The following is a 20898-nucleotide window of genomic DNA, read 5'->3' on the forward strand; positions in this document are numbered from 1 at the left end:
TTATGCATTAGCCTAGGTCGCCACAAATTGTTTGATATTTTGTTGTTTCATTACTTTTTCTTCATAAACGTTATTTTTTTTTTTTTTTTTTTTTTAGTGTTTAATAATTGACCACCTTCCCTGAGAAATAGTTGCTGGAGTAAAAAAGTGTGACAACTAGACCTGTGTCCCTTATGAAAGTCTAAAAATATTCCCCGGCCCCTGCTGGAAAACTAAGGGCTTGTTTTTTCTGCCCAAGTTGCTTGTTTCTCTTGACAAATCTGGCAACACTGCAGCCAGCACGAATCCCACTCCAGATGAGGACACTTTACTGGCTTTGCTTTTTCTAGAGCAGAAACAACTGTGTGGCCAAACTAAAAGGATATGCTTTAGGTTTTAGAAAATAATATTTGAATAAATTTTCTGTTGCACTTTACAATATTTTATGATCACAAGAAGGTTTGGTATGGACTTTATGGAGGTTAAGTGTATAGAGAATGGTTTAGTAATTTAGTAAAGGCTTATAAGTTTAGATATTGTTATAGTGCATTATATAAAAAGTATAGTTCTTGTCCTGAATGTCGATTGGTCAATGCAGTGGAGCAGTCACATTAAATACACAATATAAGAACAGCTATGATATGAAACACCTGTTTCCAGCTACTATGTATTTCACTGCACATCACCCATTGAGATTGACTAATAACGGAACAGGCCTATATCTTCTAGCAGAAGAGAGACACTTTCTGAATTTACTCATTAAAATTACATTTTAGTGAAAAATTCTGTTCTGAATATTTGTATTATGTAGTAACCATTTTATAAAAGCAACAAGGCACTCAAGGCGGTGCTAAATTGAGAATGTTGCACATTGTGTTTAACAACACTGTTTTAATGTGACTGTATTCACATGCACAATCTATAGTACTTCATTGCTTGAACACCTGTCAGGAGTTGTAGATGCATGTGACCTCACAGTGACAGTGTCTGTGTCTCCAGCTCTTTCACCTGTGACAGTAACCGAGAGGTGGGCTTTGCTGAAAGAAGGGCTCTGGCTTACTCTCTCTTTCCGGCGGTCTTTCATTGACTGAGGTCTTATCAGAGAAACCACCGCTCAGATATCTAGCTCTGCCCATCATCGACTGTGGGTCATACTGCAGGGGCTCATAGAGCTGAAAACAGACAGCTTGTTTGACAGTCCATGATCCTCTGGCGTCATTATACTGTCATTATAGAGATCACAGTGATCACAGGACCTTGTTGTTTCCCATCTTCTCATTAGGCAGGGATGTTAGAAGAACACATTAAAGGGAATGTTCATGCAAAAATGAAAATTCTGTCATCGTTTTCACGTCATTCCACCTTAAACCCATATGACTTCATTGTTCTGTGGTACACAAAAGGAGATGAACACAAAAGTAGTCTTTATGACTCTTGCATTATATTCCAAGTCTTTTAGAGGCCATAATGATAAGTTTGAGTGAGGAAGAGACCCAAATCTAAGTAATTAGACTTAAAATAGAAATAGCCCTCTTATGTTTACATTAGGGATGTGCTGAACGACTAATTTCACTGACATTTAAATGGAAATTTTGAAGTCGACTAGTCTAAAAAGAAACCAACCTTCAGAAAAGTCAAAAAAAAAAATTTACATTTAAAATACATAATCTATTCCAAATCCGAAGCTAAATTCCACTGAAAAGGGGCATTTATATGTGACGTGCTTGCCTTGCATTATGATCATTGTACATTAAATATAGAACATGACACACATTCACTGAATCAACGTTAGTGAAAATTTAACAGGCATATTAATTGAAAACAATTTAATGAATAGTGCAGGACCAATAGAGCAACCCAGCCTGTTCTAAACGGAATTCACCACGTAAAAGTTGCTTAACATGTTAAAACAGTCAGGACATTGTTGAAAATAATTAACAGGTAAACTAAGCCAAATCTATGAGAGAAAACAAATGCGCTGAAAATTTGTGCGTTTCACGACACAGCATAACAACTGTTCTGTAAAGAACGTTAACCAATAACAGTTATGATGTAAAAAAAAAAGTAGCTATAGGATAGAAAAAATAGGCCTGTGATGTAGCATATAATAAACGTAATGTATTCTAAACATGACGTGCACACAGAATAAAAGATAGTTTAACCTGTTAAGCTGTCGGCACCTCTTTGAAAATAAAGTCATTTTCTAGGCTACTTAATTAAATGCATAACATTTTTGATATGCAAAATTAACATGTCGTCATAGTCCGGTGAAAGATGGGACTTGACTCACCTGATGCGGCTATCCTGCACTTGAAAAAGCCTGCACAGCAGAGAAATAACGTACAAGCATGCACAGATGTAAAGAAGACTCAAATGTGAAAACATCCATAGGGACTTTCAAACGTTGGAAATCTGATTCCCGCACCACCACCGAAGTGATTTCATAACTACTTTGCTGAGTTTGCTAGTCAAGCGAGAGGACATTTTCCTGCATTCGCCGTGAGAGAGGGAAGAAGCATGTGCAGCCTGAGGTGAAATTAAACTTTGTATTTGCTCCAGATATCCTCTTTTTTGAATAATATTTGTGTTATTAATTCTATTTAAAATATGTAACATTAATATGACAGTAATTTAAGCGCAACCTCTGTAAAAAGCTAAAGCCAAATGTAAATGTGTAAAAATTATGATCAGTTTAATGGGGGGAAATATTAACCGACTAGTAATTCCAGTGTCAACTAGCAGCATCCGAACCATTTAGTTGACTAGTCGACTAGTCTAGCACATCCCTAGTTTACATGAATTGCTTCAGAATTCTTTAGAATAATGTCAAGACACTTCTGATGTAAATTTTATATCTTAAATACTGTTGCCATTGCAATGCATTCATTGTTATTATTCCTTTCTTCCTATATTTGGGTGTTTTTGAGGCACTTGGCATGCTTAAAACTTCATGAAATTTTGCACACACATCAGAGTCATTGGCCATTAGGTCTGGGCAAAAGTTCACACATGGGCGTGTGGAGGGGGGGTTGGGGCTCTGTAGCGCCCTCTTTAAAATGGGTGTGTAAGACGGCCTCTGTAGCACACCCATTTTCACATACAGTCACCAACATTGGTACATATATAATTCTCATCAAGCCAGACAACTTTCATATTTATAGTCATTAAATATAAATATAGTGGCTCAAGATGGCGCCGAGTATGGCTGCTGCGTTGCGAGCTCCGACACAACATAGTAGTGTTTTTTATGTTTTTTGTCTTGGATGTTGTCTGCCTTATTGTCTACGACAGACAAACACTTTTGGACATTGGTTCAGCAATTTCACACCGTAAACCGGACTTCAAATTTCTCAATGCCGACCCGCTGTTTACAAATGCGCAAGCGGAGCCCTTTGTCTGGGCAGCACAGCCGCAGAAACGCAAAAGGAAAAGGGGAAACAGAGCCGGCGTTCTCATCAGAGTAAGACGCCATGCAAATCGACCCCCGCTACCCAGTATTCTACTGGCAAATATTCAGTCTCTGAATAACAAGCTCTGCGAGCTGAAAGCGCGGATCTCTTTCCAACAAGATACAAGGGACTGCTGCATTATCTGCTTAACAGAAACTTGGATGTCTGCGGAGATTCCAGACTCAGCTATTGAACCCTCGGGGGTTCTTTGTGCACCGAGCGGACAGAGCCAAAGACCTCTCAGTTAAAAGCAGAGGAGGTGGTGTATGTTTTATGATCAACAAATCCTGGTGTGATCAGAGGAATGCACATTCTGTCAAGTCTTTCTGCTCTCCTGATCTGGAATTTCTTACGCTTCTGTGTCGACCATTCTGGCTACCGAGGGAATTCACAGCGGTCATTATCACAGCTGTGTACATTCCTCCACAAGCTGACACAGACCGGGCACTCAAGGAACTGTATGGGAGTATAAGTGAGCAGGAAACCGTGCACCCTGAGGCCGCGTTCATTGTGACCGGGGACTTTAATAAAGCCAGTTTAAAATCAGTCGCACCAAAATACCACCAGCACATTAGTTTCAACACACGAGGGGACTGGGTTTTGGACCATTGCTACTCTCCCTTCCGGGATGGCTACAAATCCCTCCCCCGCCCACCATTTGGCAAATCGGACCACTCTTTCATTCTGCTTCTGCCCACTTACAGGCAGAAATTGAAACAGGAAGCACCCACCCTCAGAACGATCCAGTGCTGGTCAGACCAATCAGATTCCATGCTACAAGACTGTTTTGTTCACACGGACTGGAAGATGTTCCGGTCCGCTTATGATGATGACATCGAGCTTTACGCTGATAGCGTAATGTGTTTCATCAAAAATTGTGTGGAGGACGTGGTTCCGACCAGAACAATACGGATCTATCCGAATCAGAAACCATGGATAAATAACGATGTTTGCGCGGCACTTAATGTGCGGACCTCCACTTTTAATTCCGGGAACGCGGAGGAGCATAAACAAGCCAGTTATGCCCTCCGAAAAACTATCAGAACTGCAAAACGCCAGTACAGGAGCAAGATTGAAGGACAGTTTAACACCACCAACTCTAGAAGCATGTGGCAGGGAATTAACATCATCACGGACTTTAAAGGGAATAAAAACTCCGCCATGAACACCGCTGCTTCTCTCCCGGATGAGCTAAATACTTTTTATGCTCGTTTTGAGGGAAATAACACCGCCGTCGCGGAGAGAGCTCTCGCGGCTGAAGCTACAGAGGTTAGTTCACTCTCCGTCTCTGTAGCGGATGTAACCCGATCCTTCCGACGGGTGAATATCCGCAAAGCTGCAGGCCCAGACGGCATTCCGGGCCGCGTCATCAGAGCGTGCGCAAACCAGCTGGCTGGTGTTTTTACGGACATTTTCAACCGTTCCCTCTCTTTGTCTGTAGTCCCCACATGCTTTAAAACATTGTGCCTGTTCCAAAGCAATCAAAAATAACTTGCTTAAATGACTGGCGTCCTGTTGCTCTGACCCCCATCATCAGCAAATGCTTTGAGAGACTAATCAGAGATTACATCTGCTCTGTGCTGCCTCTCTCTTGACCCATTGCAGTTTGCTTACCGCAACAACCGCTCCACTGATGATGCCATTGCATCTACAATACACACTGCTCTCTCCCACCTGGAAAAAAAGAACACTTATGTGAGAATGCTGTTTGTAGACTACAGCTCAGCATTCAACACCATAGTGCCCTCCAAGCTAGATAAAAAACTCTGGGCTCTGGGCTTAAACAGCTCGCTGTGCAGCTGGATCCTGGACTTCCTGTCAAGCAGACGCCAGGTGGAATAGGCAGCAACATCTCCTCATCACTGACCCTCAACACTGGAGCCCTGCAGGGCTGTGTTCTCAGCCCACTACTGTATTCCTTGTACACACATGACTGTGTGGGAACACATAGCTCCAACGCCATCATTAAGTTTGCTGATGACACGACGGTGGTAGGTCTGATCACTGACAATGATGAAACAGCCTACAGAGAGGAGGTGCACACTCTGACACACTGGTGTCAGGAGCACAACCTCTCCCTCAATGTCAGTAAGACAAAGGAGCTTGTGGTGGACTTCAGAAGAAAAGACAGAGAACACAGTCCCATCACCATCAATGGAGCACCAGTGGAGAGAGTCAGCAGCTTCAAGTTCCTGGGTGTCCACATCACTGAGGAACTCACATGGTCCATTCACACTGAAGTCGTTGTGAAGAAGGCTCATCAGTGCCTCTTCTTCCTGAGACGGCTGAGGAAGTTTGGAATGAACTGCCACATCCTCACACGGTTCTACACCTGCACTGTAGAGAGCATCCTGACTGGCTGCATCTCCACCTGGTACGGCAATAGCACTGCCCACAACCGCAAAGCACTGCAAAGGGTGGTGCGAACTGCCAGACACATCATCGGAGGTGAGCTTCCCTCCCTCCAGGAAATATATACAAGGCGGTGTGTGAAAAAAGCTCGGAGGATCATCAGAGACTCCAGCCACCCGAGCCATGGGCTGTTCTCACTGCTACCATCAGGTTGGCGGTATTGCAGCATCAGGACCCGCACCAGCCGACTCCATGACAGCTGCTTCCCCCAAGCAATCAGACTTCTGAACTCTTGATCTCCCACGATCAAAATACATGAGCACTGCACTTTATTACCCTTACTCTTATATCTCACACCAGACTATCATAAATTATATTATTATTATATTATATTCTCTCTTAACAACTGACTATCAACCGACAGCCTGAATGTCAATACAGTACAATACTGTACATTCTACATATACTATATATACATTTTTATAAATGTTTTATTGAATAATGTGTATCTATATAGTGCGTATTGTATACTGTACAGTGTATGTTATTATTTGTATATTGAGTGTAATTATGTGTATATCAGATGTTTAAATTGTGCTGTGTTAATTTGATGTTATTGTAAATTGGTACTGTCTCATCACTGTCACAACTGCTATGTTGATTGGAACTGCACCCAAGAATTTCACACACCATTGCACTTGTGTATATGGCTGTGTGACAATAAAGTGATTTGATTTGATTGATTAGGTCCGCCCAACAGGAAGTTGGCCATTTTGGATTTTTTGAATATTACAGTCTCTGAACTTTTAAATACTCCTCCTAGGTGATTCATGAGACTGTCACCACATTTAGACAATATTATGCCAACAGATTTTGATATATCGAATGGTGTTGCCATGGTAAGGCATTAAATTAATGGCGAGAAATGGGAAACAGGAAGTGTCTCATCATCTTTGTGCAATGTGTGATTTAGGGCTAATCACATGAATTTGACTATTTTGGGTCACGGTCATAGTGCCACCACATTGCAGCAGGAAGTGTGGCTCTTAAAACAGACTTTAAAGTAGTCCTCTCATATTTACTCAAATTGCTTCAAAATTGTTTAGAATAATGTCAAATGCTAAAAGCATGTACCCACCTTGCATTGTTTTCCGGAAGCCACCGGGTGGAAATGGATCAGTTGTGCTTGGGCCCGTCATCGCTGCTTGCAGCTATATTTGGTTAACGTTCTTTACTAAACAGCTGTCATATTAGATCACGGGTTAAATATGCATGACTTTTCAGCGCATTTTTTTCCTCTCTTAGATTTGGCTTGCTGTTAATTATTTTCAACAATGTCAGTGAGGGTTTTAATATGTTATGTAACTTTAACTTGGTTAATTCCATTTAGAACAGTCTATTAGGGTTGCTCTATTGGTCCTGAACTGTTCATACAATTGTTTGCAATAAATACTGTATACCTGTATCCGCTAACAATGATTCAGTGAATGTGTGTCATGTTCTACAGTTGTGCTCAAAAGTTTGCATACCCTTGGAGAATTGATAATATATTTACCATTTTTAAAGAAAACATGAGTGAGCAGGCAAAACACATTTCTTTTATTTCTTATGGGATTCATATTCAACTGTAGGTTATAACAGAATGGCACAATCATAAAACAAAACATGGCAACAAAGAAAAAAATTAAATGACCCCTGTTCAAATGGGGCATGCAAATGACAGCGTGCAGTCTTTTGTAATAGTTGTCTATGAGGCCCCAAATTCTTGCAGGTGGTATAGCTGCCCATTTGTCTTGGCAAAATGCCTCCAGGTCATGCAAAGTCTTTGGTCGTCTTGCATGAACCGCACGTTTGAGATCTCCCCAGAGTGGCTCGATGATATTAAGGTCAGGAGACTGTGATGGCCACTCCAGAACCTTCACCTTTTTCTGCTATAACCACTGGAGGGTCAACTTGGCCTTGTGCTTAGGGTCATTGTCTTGCTGGAAAGTCCAAGAGCGTCCCATGAGCAGCTTTCGTGCAAAATGGAAATCTTGCAGAATGCAAATTGTCTGCCAGTATTTTCTGATAACATGCTGCATTCATCTTGTCATCAATTTTCACAAGATTCCCCATGCCTTTCACACACCCCCAAAACATCAGTGAGCCACCACCATCTGAAGGGGATGGTAATCTTCACAGTGGGGATGGTAATCTTTTCACTATAGGCCTTGTTGTCCCCTCTCCAAACATAGCGCTTATGGTTGTGACCATAAAGCTGTATTTTGTCTCGTCACTCCAAATTATAGTGTGCCAGAAGCTGTGAGGCATGTCAAAGTGTTGTCGGGCATATTGTAACTGGGCTTTTTTGTGGCATTGGCGCAGTAAAGGCTTCTTTCTGGCAACTCAACCATGCAGCTCATTTTTGTTCAAGTATCGTCGTATTGTGCTCCTTGAAACAACCACACCATCTTTTTCCAGAGCAGCCTGTATTTCTCCTGAGTTTACCTGTGGGTTTTTCTTTGTATCCCGAACAATTCTTCTGGCAGTTGTGGCTGAAATCTTTCTTGGTCTACCTGACTTTGGCCTGGTATCAAGAGATCCCCGAATTGTCCACTTCTTAGGTGATTAAACAGTACTGACTGGCATTTTCAAGGCTTTGGATATCTTTTTATATCCTTTTCCATCTTTATAAAGTTCCATTACCTTGTTACGCAGGTCTTTTGACATTTCTTTTCTGCTCCCCATAGCTCAGTATCTAGCCTGCTCAGTGCATCCATGTGAGAGCTAACAAACTCATTGACTATTTATACACAGACACTAATTGCGATTTAAAAATCCACAGGTGTGGGAAATTAACCTTTAATTGCCATTTAAACCTGTGTGTGTCACCTTGTGAGTCTGTAACAAGGCCAAACATTCAAAGGTATGTAAACTTTTGATCAGGGCCATTTGGGGGATTTCTGTTATCATTATGATTTAAAAAGGAGCCAAACAACTATGTGATAATAAATGACTTCATATGATCACTATCCTTAAATAAAAGTTTTTTTGCATTTTCAGTCATATTTTCAAAATCAGTGCCAAAATTTCACAATTTCTGCCAGGGTATGCAAACTTTTGAGCACAACTGTATATATTTAATGTACAATGATCACAATGCAAGGCAAGCATGTCACAAATAAATGCGCCCTTTCAGCGCCCATCATTTAGTGTAAGATTTGGAATAGTAATTTAAATTGGTCACTTAATTTTTTTTTTTTTTTACTGTTTTCTAAAGTTGGAAGTGAATGTGGCCAATTTTTGGAGGGTTTAAAATAGGGGTGTAACCATTCTCAGTTAAAAAAAGAACCCTTCAGTTTGCCACCCACGGTTCGGTAAGCATTGGCACTGTGGTTCACCTCAAGTTTAATGACGCATCTGGGGCACAAGGTTTGGCGAAGAAAACAAAGTATCAAATAGACACACACAGTTACAACCTCCGCTAATGCACCCGCATTGCTCTGTAGATGGACTCGATTTAGTAATTAGAGAAAATAGTTGTCGTTTTTTTTTCAGGACCCTGACAAAAATTAATCATGGTTTTACAATAGTAATATTGTAGTAACCATGACTGTAATAACCATGACTGATGCCACCATGGTTTTCCTTAGCATGGTTTTGATACAATTAACCATGGTTTTATAACAGTAATACTGTAGTTTCCATATAGTAACCATGGTTTTACTATACATTATAACCATGACAGTAACCATGTTGTTTTTGTGGTTACTATGATTTTACTACAAATACCATGGTAAAACTATGGTTACTGATGTAAAACCTGTTGATTTTTATTAAGGGAAAACCTGTTGAAGTGTTTACCAAATAGAGTATTTTTAGGATTTGGCTGTAATTTTTCTTTTTTCTGAACAAAGAAAATACGGAACCGTACAAAAACCGTGACCCTAAAACCGTGATACAAACCGAATTGTGAGAAATTCGAACCATTACACCACTAGTTTAAAAGCAGAAATGTGAAGCTTATCATTTTATAAAAGCACTTATGGTAATTCTTCTGTCAAAACTAATGTATTATTTGAGCAGTAAAGTTGTTTAAATCGTAATTTTTACAGTCATTTTAGGGTTTTAGTGTTTGATGACTACATCGTCATGGAAACAAAGTTGTAAAATGTAACTTTACACAGAAATGGTTAGTAAGCAATTTTATCACACTAAAGTCATGTTAACACGCATGTTGTTAATGTCTTGTGGCTATACTTGTGAGTATTTTAACGTTCAAAAATTGGCCCCTGTTCACTTCCATTGTAAGTCCCAAGGCAACAGTATAGTCCAGAGTGATGGTATGGTATTGATAAAGAGGAATGTGATCTACCAGACAGCCCGAACAGAATGAGTGCAGAAAGATAAATTGTCCAAAGAAGAGATCTCTGCTGAAGTCATGAAACAAACCGCTACTACCTGCAGCTTTCACGGATAAGCGGCACGACATCGAATGCCAAGCGTGAGCACAAGACGGTGTTCATCCGGGTAGAGAGCTCAGTAGAATGCAGTTCATTTGGATTGAATACAAGAATGTCCATTATAGTGATGTGTGTATTCTGAGACAGATAAAAACAGAGTAAAAGTAACAAAACAGAAAATAAACAAACATATTCGGTGTAAAGCGGCAGCATTTGGTAAACAAACTTTCAGTAATCAGGACGACGGGTGTCAGTATAGAGTCCATAACCACAAATAATATTGGGACCGATGGGACAAGTTATAGCAAGCTTAAATCTTTGTGCACATTTAAGCAATGCATACTTTATTAAGAAACACTTGATGGACTCATGCATTTGTTTTAATTCATTATTTATATTAAAATGTAACTTTAAATTGGCTGAAGGAGTGTGTTCAAAAGTACATTACCATATTAGAATATTTTTGTTGTGATATCGAATCGATAGTGGTATCGAGAACTGTTAAATTCCACTGGTATCGGTACCGACCACTGAAATTTTGGCATCGTGACAACACTCATTAGTACAGAATCCTTCTGATAACTTTACATTAGAGTTCGCAGTGGACACAGCAGAAATAAAACCAAGGATTCAACAGAAAGTCCTGTCGCTTGTCGCAGTCACGGCTGGTTAGAACAAAAACTCTGATTTACATGGAAAAGATAACTTTTATCGTGTGATGTAGTGTTATGTCTGCTTAGGACAAGGAGATACTTTGTGCGTCAACTGTGTGCAATGCAATGTACAGATTTTCAGAACAATATATATATCGTACAGTGTAAAAATGACACTGAAAATTTGAAGATTTTAAGAAATAAATGCTGAAGGTGATTTGGATCGAGCTGATGTTATCATGTTTGTGCCACAGGCAGGGGAGGGCCAGAAGGGTGGCACAGGCAGCTGCCACACTAAAAATTAGCTTTGCCACCCCACTTGCCCCCCAACTCGGACCCCGCTCGCGTCTTGGAGACGGTGCACAACGGCTTAACCCGTCCGTGTCTGTGGTCCATAACAACGTCCCCCCCTCCCTTGCTCTGACGTCTGGCAGGACACAGTGTTCCTCCTCAGCCAACAACCTACCCCCAACACAACCCCACCACTCCCTCGGTCACACAAAATTACTGGATGCCACCCCGTACTCAACTCTTGCCACCCCTTTGCCACCGCATTATATATATATTATAGGGCTGCAACTAATGATTATTTTGATAATCTATTAATATTCGATTATTTCTTTGATTAATCGAAAAAAAAAAATTCCTGTATTTTATTAAAATATGATTTTTTTTAAAACAAAAATGATAAAGGGCATAAGTATTTGGTTTGATTTACGGTACTGAATTCACAATTCGATACTGTCACAAAATGTTAAACAATGCCTGAATCATGAAAAGTTAGATTTTTTTTATATGTATAATTATTATTACATATGCAAAACTGTTCCATTCCTTTACAGGGTAAAACTTAACAAAAAGTACTGTTCATTAAATGCTCCATCAGGGATGGAGTAGGACAAAAAATCACCACAGCAGAGGGCAATGGTGACACCCGAATAGAAATATTAATAATTCTGCCCAGCTGAAAATACATTATAATGTTAGAAACATATGCTTGTTGTACATTGTCACTCAACACATACATTTTAAGTATTTTTAATGAATATTGTAAGATTTAAAAAAGTATTGTCACTGACTACATGTTTCTAAACTATTCTTTTGAAAAATAAATAAATAATAATGGTAGTGTATGCTTATCCAGTAAAATAATATTTGCCATAGTATAAGTTTACTGGTGAAATCAGACATTACATTTAGCAATATCAGGAATATAAAAAATCAGGATCCTTAGCATCATTATACATTATACTCAGCATTATATACAGTTTAATGTAGTACAGTCATCTGTATACACAGTGCAGATTCACTCTCGCGCTGAAAAGTCGCATCGTTGTTCATTGGACTAAAGGGATCATGACATACCTTTTTATTATTTTAATATGTTCTTTAGGGTTCACTATATGTTAGTAAAGGTTTTTTATTTATTTTTTTTGCACAAAACTATCATATATTTTTATAACATGATAATTTTTCACCCTCATTCTAACCCTCTGTCAGAAACACTCAGTTTTGGTGCTGCTTCTCCTTTAAGATTTTACAGTTAACACCCACTGTTCTGATTGGCTATCTGCTCTTGACTGTCCTGTCATCTCACTGCTCACCGCTGCAGGGCGGGGCTACGGAAGTAATAAATTAAAGTAGGCTTTGATGTATTGTTATGGAGGTGGTCAGAAGCAAATGTCTACCACAGCGTGATATAACAATGTGGAGGAAGTAGAGAACGAGTCGTTTTGGCAACTTGGTTTCAACAAATGCCTTTTTTTGCAGTTAGGATAAAGTTGATTTCTGAAACTTACAGTATGTTTTTATAGTACAATGATGTCAAAAAATTATGTCATGACCCCTTTAATGTGCTTTCATGATGAGGGGGAACCATCTAATGCACTTTAAAATGGCACACTTTGACCTCTGAGACATGAGTGTGATATCCATGAAAGCTGCACAATTGATTACATTGAAACTGAAATGAATATAAATATTAGACGTATGATGTTGCACGATTACTAAACCACAAATAAACAGTTTAATCAAAGTGATTGCGCTCCCATTCTCCATTACGATCAGTTTGATTGACGTGGATGCGCAGGCTTGCTTGCCTAGTGAAGTTTAATGGAGACTTGCTTGTGGTAAAGACAAACAGTTTTGCAAAATGGAAATCTGTGTCTGATTTTGAATTCATAACATGTATACATTTTAAATCATAGAAAATAACAGTCAATTTTAAGTGTGTTTAAGAGTGAAACATCTTAAAACTTTATTTTTGTAGTGAAATGTTTACATAGACACAATTTGTCTGTAAAACTTATTTTAATATTTTAAGCATAAGTCTTTACATCAAAAAGTTTTGAAGATGATGAAAAACATGACATTCAGTCAGATGTGTCCAAACTTTTGAAGGCTAGTGTACATACACACGACTCATACTGCAAACATGTGGGAAATAGTGAGCTCACGTAGAGTCAAGCTGTTGTGCAACAACAAAGATAGTAACACATTCAATAGTAAAAATACATTGCTCAGGAACATTACGTGTCTAGACTAGACCATCAGTGTTTTGATACATAACAAAATGACAATGTAACAAGGTTAAATTGGGAAAGGAGGAGGCGGGAACCGGCTGAACTGTCAAAATAATAGTTTAGTTGTTTTTTTTTTTGTTTCTTTTACCCAATTTGGAATGCCCAATTCCCAATACGCTTTTAAGTCCTCGTGGCCGCGTAGTGATTCGCCTCAATCCGGGTGGTGGAGGACGAATCTCAGTTGCCTCCACGTCTGAGACCGTCAACCCGCACATCTTATCACGTGGCTTGTTGAGCGCGTTGCCATGGAAACATAGTGCGTGTGGAGGCTTCACGCCATCCACTGCGGCATCCACACTCAACTCACCATGTGCCCCACCAGAGAACGAACCACATTATAGCGACCACGAGGAGGTTACCCCATGTGGCTCTACCCTCCCTAGCAACCGGGCCAATTTGGTTGCTTAGGAGACCTGGCTGGAGTCACTCAGCATGCCCTGGGATTCGAACTAGCGAACTCCAGGGGTGGTAGCCAGCGTCTTTTACCACTGAGCTACCCAGGCTAAAAATAATAGTTTAATGAAAACTTAAACAAAACGACACAGAACACAAACGCACACACTGCAGCTGCATGTGGCTCTCTCTCTCCCAAAATGCCTTATTCCGCTGCACTTATCCCTCTCCTTGGCTGATTAGCCTGATTGGGGGCTGGGCATGCGTAGTCACGGCCCGGCCCCACCCTCCTCCTCATCACACCCCTCCCTCCTCATGCTGGGGGGGTTGCTGCCCTTCTGGCCCCGCCTGCCAGCAGGCTTTTCCCTGCCTCTCTAGGGCTGGGGAGGGGGACAACAGCGAGAGAGAGAGAGGAATAGCCTGGTTTGCCGGCGGCCAGATACGCTGTTACCCAGCCCTCAGCCACTCCCCAACCCCTGGCAGATGACAGCCACTCCTCCCCAGGTGGACTGGAGCAAGTCCTCCGACCCCTGGTGGATGGAACGCCTCTCCGCGTTTTGGTGGCCGGTAGGGACCCCCTCCACCCCTGGCAGCGGCTCCACTGCTCCAGGAGGCTGGCAACGAGCCCCTCCTCCCCTCGTGGACGGCGGCCGTTCCTCCGCGTCCAGGTGGTCTGCAGCGACTCCTCCGTTCCCCGGCAGAAGGCCACAGCTGCTCCTTTGGGTTGGCTGGTAGTGGCGAGGACTCCACGACAGCGCATCCCTCCTCCTTCCTGGGCTTTGGCACCAATGTAACAAGGTTACTACCTTCATGGGAAAGGAGGAGGTGGGAACCGGCTGAACCGTCAAAATAATAGTTTAATGAAAACTTAAACAAAAATACACAGAACACAAATGCACACACTGCAGCTGCATGTGGCTCTCTCTCTCTCCTGAACTGCTGCATTCCGCTGCACTTATCCCACTCCTCGGCTGATTAGCCCAATTGGGGGCCGGGCTTGCATAGTCACAGCCCAACCCCGTCCTCCTCCTCATCACAAACAAAAAATAAACTACGATCTATCATTCAATAAGTGAACAGCTGACCACCCCTGGAGTTGCGAGTTCGAATCCAGGGCATGCTGAGTGACTCCAGCCAGGTCTCCTAAGCAACCAAATTGGCCCGGTTGTTAGGTAGGGTAGAGTCACATGGGGTAACCTCCTCATGGTCGCTCTCGGTGGGGCACCTCTGTAGTCTCTGTGCGTGGATGCCGTGGAGAATAGCGTGAAGTTTCCGCGGTAACACGCTCAACAAGCCACGTGATAAGATGCACGGATTGACGGTCTCAGACGCGGAGGCAACTGAGATTCGTCCTCCGCCACCCAGATTGAGGTGAGTCACTACACCACCACGAGGATTTAGAGCACATTGGGAATTGGGCATTCCAAATTGGGGAGAAAAGGGGAGAAAAAAAAAAGAAAAAGTGAACAGCTGTATGTCAAGTCAAATCAGTGAGGATAGACGACTTCCACAGAGTGTGAAGGGTTTAAAGTTGGCGATCACACTGATTAACTGCACGTCGGCCATAACTCTGTATTGAAGAATTCTGTGGCACACAGATATCAGATGGTAGTATGATATGCTGTGATTGCTCACCGCCCAAAGTCTCTCAGAGCTGTGTGGACTGATGGTTAGTTGATCATGTGATGTGATAAAGAGTGTGTGTATTCATGAAACAGAAAGTACTAGCGCAGTTGTTGGATGGCAGTATTTGATCATAATTGTGATAAATGTAGAAATGACTTTTATAACGCAGTGTGGTGGAGATCACACCATGAGCTCTCTGTCTCAGCGAAGTATGCAGCATTCGGGGCAACCTGCCAGCAGACAGACAGATGAGCTGATGGCGAGATAAGCTCTGGCCCCGGGCAGACACACAAGGGCAGGTTTGGGCCCAGTTCTGCAGGCTGCTGTGCGGGTAGGGCTCCAGGCGTGAGGCCCAGACAGGTCTAGAATGAACGTGACTCCTCACAGGTCTACGCGTACGGCAGAAGCGGCACTGAAAGACTCGCCCACTGTCATTTATGCATCTCCATGGCAACTCAAGCAGTGGAGAAACAACAGTGATGTCATGCCATAGGTGTTTTTGTTTGGGGGTTGCCACCTCATGTTGGTACCACAAACAAAAGTGAAGTTACATCAAGCCAACATTACATGAGGGACGCCTGTCAGCTGAATGCCTTTCGAGAACTTCAGTGTACCCATGCAGGGTGGTTTATGAGTTACAAATGCTCTTCGTTTGTAATTAATGTACATGGTCATACACTGGACATTTGTGGTATTAGCTTAACCCTAAAATGCATATGTGGGTCAAAATTACATACCCATCTTATTTTATTACGTCTTATCATCCGAAACTCCAGGTATTCCTCACTTAAGGTGTCTTTGGTCATGTGAACTGACAATTTTCACTTTTTTTAAATGATAAGAGAGTTTGCATCACAACCCCTAGAATGTATATGTTGGTGTAAATGACCTGTAGTTATTTGCTACGGTATCCAAGGCATTTAACCATTAGTATTAATCTTGTAAAACATTCATTGTTTTTATTTTATTACATAAGTAAATGTTAAATTACCATGTTAATGTTCATATTCATGTGTTATATGCAAGTATAAGAACATGTAAGCTGTTATTCAACCGATGCTCTTATCCAAAGTGCATGACATTATAACTACTAAAGGGACAGTCCTCATGGATCAACTTGAGGTTAGATTAATAGTTCACAGCAAGGGCACAATGGTAATTTTACTGTTTCCCATGTTACTGTTATACAGCCTTTTTGTTTTGTTTTTTACTGTCACCCAAAAGTCAGACTTCATTTTCAGTGTGTGAAACTCTTCAGAATTTAATAAAAGGTATACCAACCATTTAAATCAACAATTTTAAATTTTTAATTATTAGTAAAATTATCATTACTGTTCATTTTCTTGAAAAAAAAAAAAAAATCGTTTTACAAGAACAAGCCTTAGGATTTCACCTTGGTCTTTTTCACACATATTTTTGGTGTGTGAAGTCGCAAGTGCTTTCTAGGGTACAAACAGAAGTAGAAACAGAGTTTTGAAAACCTGGACTTCTGATGCTTTCGGATCGTTGAGGAAAAACAATGCTGGCCTTGTTTGCCTTCAGTATTCCAATAGATGATTTTAAATACACTGCGTGCCCAATTATTAGGCAAGTGAGTATTCTGATCTTATCATTATTTCCATGCACATTTTCCAACTCCAAACCATATAAACTTGAATGCTTATTGGATTCAATAATTTTCAGGTGGTATGTATTTGTGTAATGAGGGAAGCTGTGGCGAAAGTGACTAGCACCTTATATCAAGGTGTGCATAATTATTAGGCAGCTTCATTACCTCAGGTAAAATGGGACAAAAAAGAGATTTAACTGACACTGAAAAGTCAAATATTGTAAAATGCCTTTCAGACGGATGCAACACTCTTGAAATAGCTAAACTATTGAGGCGTGACCAACGGACCATCAAACGTTTTGTTGCGAATAGTCAACTGGGGCGCAAAAAACACATGGAGAAGAAATGGTTCAAATAAACTGCAAAAGACTTGAGAAGAATTAAACGTGAAGCTACCAGGAACCCAGTATCCTCCAATGCTACCATATTCCAGAACTGCAACCTACCTGGATTGTCCAGAAGTACAAGGTGTCAATTGCTCAGAGACATGGCCAAGGTCAAGAAGGCTGAAACACGACCACCACTGAATATATTCATAAGTTGAAGCGTCAGGATTGGGCAAAGAAATACATGAAGACAGATTTTTCAAAGGTTTTATGGACAGATGAAATGAGAGTGACTCTTGATGGACCAGATGGATGGGCCCGTGGCTGGATCACTAATAGTCACAGGGCACCACTTCGAGTCAGGTGCCAGCAGTGTGGAGGAGGGGTACTGGTATGGGCTGCTATCATTAAGGATGAGGTAGTTGGACCATTTTGAGTTGAAGATGGACTGAAACTCAACTCTCAAACCCACTGCCAGTGTCTGGAAAGTACTTTCTTCAAGCAGTGGTACAGGAAGAAGTCCTCAGCATTCAAGAAGACCATGCTCTTTATTCAGGACAATGCTCCATTCCATGCATCCAAGTACTCCACTGTTTGGCTAGCCAGCAAGGGCCTCAAAGATGCCCAAATAATGACTTGGACCCCTTCCTCACCTTACTTAAATCCTACTGAGAACTTGTGGGCCCTTCTCAAACGTGAGATTTACAGTGAGGGATGACAATACACCACTTTAAACAGCATTTGGGAGGCTATAGTTGCTGCTTCAGCAAAAGTTGATCATGAACAGATCAAGAAACTGACAGACTCCATGGATGGAAGGTTCATGGCAGTTATTGAAAAGAAGGGTGGCTATATTGGTCACTGAATATTTTTGAAAGGCCAAAAATGTTATTTAATTGTCATTTTGTGTTACTTATTTGTTGCATCTACTCTAAAAATTGAGAATAAACAATTGAGTTGGGAGAAATTATTTTTGTAATTTAGTTGCCTAATAATTGTGCACACTAATAGTTGCCTAATAATTGTGCACAATTATATATTCCCCTGAGAAAGACAAAACTCACTTTTTCTTTGTTAAACATTCAGGTTTTAGGTTCAATAACATTTTGGATTGACTGAGAGCATTGTGTTTGTTCAACATTAAAATTAATACTGAGGAATACAATTTGCCTAATAATTGGGCACGCAGTGTATTAACATGAAAGAAAAATAATTTGTTACGGGTAGGAAATATGTTTTTTTCATTGGAAGCACTGTCTCAACCCCATAGAGTGTAATGTTAATGCTGCTGCTTCCTGTCATCTGAAGATCAGGATTAATATGATTAATTGCAAGGGCCGATTTACTCCCAAATTCTGCCTTTTCATCCTCAGTCATTGACAAATGGACATTATTAAAGGTACCTTAAGTAATTTCCTTTGGATTGCCACGTATAAATGCTACATGACAGATTGTTTTTGGGTGAGACTACATGTTTGACACTACCCGTATCTCGATGTTTCTGTCGATTTCTGACTTTCTGCCCTGCTTTTCCATGTTTAAAGATATTCCTGCCATAAAAAAAAAAAAAAAAAAAATATATATATATATATATATATATATATAATTTTTATTTTTTTCATTTTGAGTCTTAAGTTTCACTAGCTAATCAGACTCACTGAGCAGAGAAAGTACCAGAATAAAGTGAATGTGTTTTTCTGTTTGATTTTTGCAGGTAGTGTCTGAGGAGAGATGTTGAAAAAAGGAACACTGTTGAATCCTGCACATCAAGAGGATTGATCATCAGACAGTTCTTCACTGGTCACCCTGCACAACACACACACAATTTCTCTTTTTGGATTAAAAATTTGACCCTTTTCTGCACAGCATGGACATCTTTTTTGATTTTAAACCTACTTTTGGTCAGAGGTGTTTGAAGACATTTTGTAAGCACCCTGTTGAATTGTTGTCACTGTTGTCAGCCATGGCACTGATGATAACATTTCATTACATTTTTATATCTTCTTGTCTGCCTTTTTTGGTGGCATTTCATGACAGATGTATGATTATATTGGACTATTTGGATTACAAACATTTTTCATTCTGTACGTTTTTCTTGTAAACCTGTTTTTGGATATTTTGGATTATCATCGATATAATAGACCCTTTTCATATTTCCGGGTTTTGAATGCAGAAGTAAAGTATAGGAGTGTAAACAGCACAGCTTGTGTACAGAGATCAGTGGAAGACCTTTGCAATTATTACTTTTTATGTTCCCATTTGCTCCCAACAGGAAAATAAAAATCCACTTCTACGTTTCCACAACTTTCCACAAGAGGAAAAAATGGATTGCGACATTCAGAAAAGAGAAACATGCCAAATTTCCACTCCCTCAGCATCTGTGTTTGGTCAAATAATATAAAGTACAGTGTTATAAATACACATTAAATAATAAAAAAAATAAAAAAACTTTGTTAGGTTTACCCTGCAAAATTAAAGTGGAGATACATGCATTGGATCCTGCACTGAATACAAAGAACTGAACTGGAACAACAAAACATGGACTTGGCAAGTTTACCCATTATTCTCTCTTCCTGAAAGTAGCCGTTATCATTCTCTGTTGTGATGCCTTCATGCAGCTTCAACTGAACAAAACTGTGAAAAAGATATTAAATGGTAATAATAAACACTAATATTTCTACTTAACCCTGACATTTGTAATAATTGCACTGTTGGAATGTCACCTGAAATCAGGCCTTGAATCTATCAGCATCTGTACACAAAAACAACAGCTCAGAACTGACTCTCACTGTATAAACAGACTAATTACTTCTGTTAGTCTTATCTGACATTGACTTACTATAATCAATATGTGTGTGTGGTAGACATCCTGTTTAAACGCTGTCACCATGAGGTTTATCGAGCTGTGGTTTGGGCTCTTCCTGCTTAGCTGCAGTGAATGCTGAGTAATGCTGAGGTTGACATTCACTTTATCTGAATTTTCTTTTCTCTTTTTTATTTTTTTTATAACAGATTGGAAATTCTGTGGAATCACAGTTGTAATTTCCTCGTTAGTGTGAATTTCAGCCAGGATAACAACTTTACAGAGTCATACAGGTATTTCCTGATATTGTTTTCCTGCGTGTGTGCACTAGCTAGCTAATGTTTGGGGAGATATTTGTCCCCAAAGGTGAATTAAATCTAAAAAATAAAAAAAAAGCTGCCTTTGGGGATGTTTTGTCACTACATCTGGCATAAAGAAAATGAAGTCTGTTTTTAGAACCATTATGATTTTCTTGCATTGTGACTTTTTTCATGACAATTCAACTCAACCCCCCCCCCCTTTTTGTCCAGATAGGATCATTTTAATTTCTGTATTGTAGAATGAGAAAATCTTAATGCTTAATAATCTTAATTTGATTCTTTATGCAAAATATAATTTATGATTTGTTTGTTTTAATGTTGCTGTGAATTATGAGCTGGCCTGTGTATAAATGAGAGCTGTGGG

The 20898-nt window shown here is 40.3% G+C and overlaps 1 long non-coding RNA gene across 5 annotated transcripts in view; it reads left to right on the top strand.

The window, feature by feature from the left end:
* The window catches only part of LOC127450435 (uncharacterized), a 176523-nt gene that overhangs the window by 135159 nt on the left and 20466 nt on the right, over positions 1-20898 (top strand). For 4 of the 5 annotated variants that reach the window (XR_007898982.1, XR_007898984.1, XR_007898985.1 and 1 more), the window contains exon 3: positions 19126-20507. This is a non-coding gene — a long non-coding RNA (uncharacterized LOC127450435). The remainder of the gene's footprint in view (positions 1-19125; positions 20508-20898) is intronic. The other variant, XR_007898986.1, reaches the window with a different exon arrangement.

The sequence above is a fragment of the Myxocyprinus asiaticus genome, chromosome 13 (genome assembly GCF_019703515.2).
Source record: "Myxocyprinus asiaticus isolate MX2 ecotype Aquarium Trade chromosome 13, UBuf_Myxa_2, whole genome shotgun sequence".
Classification (NCBI taxonomy): Eukaryota; Metazoa; Chordata; class Actinopteri; order Cypriniformes; family Catostomidae; genus Myxocyprinus; species Myxocyprinus asiaticus.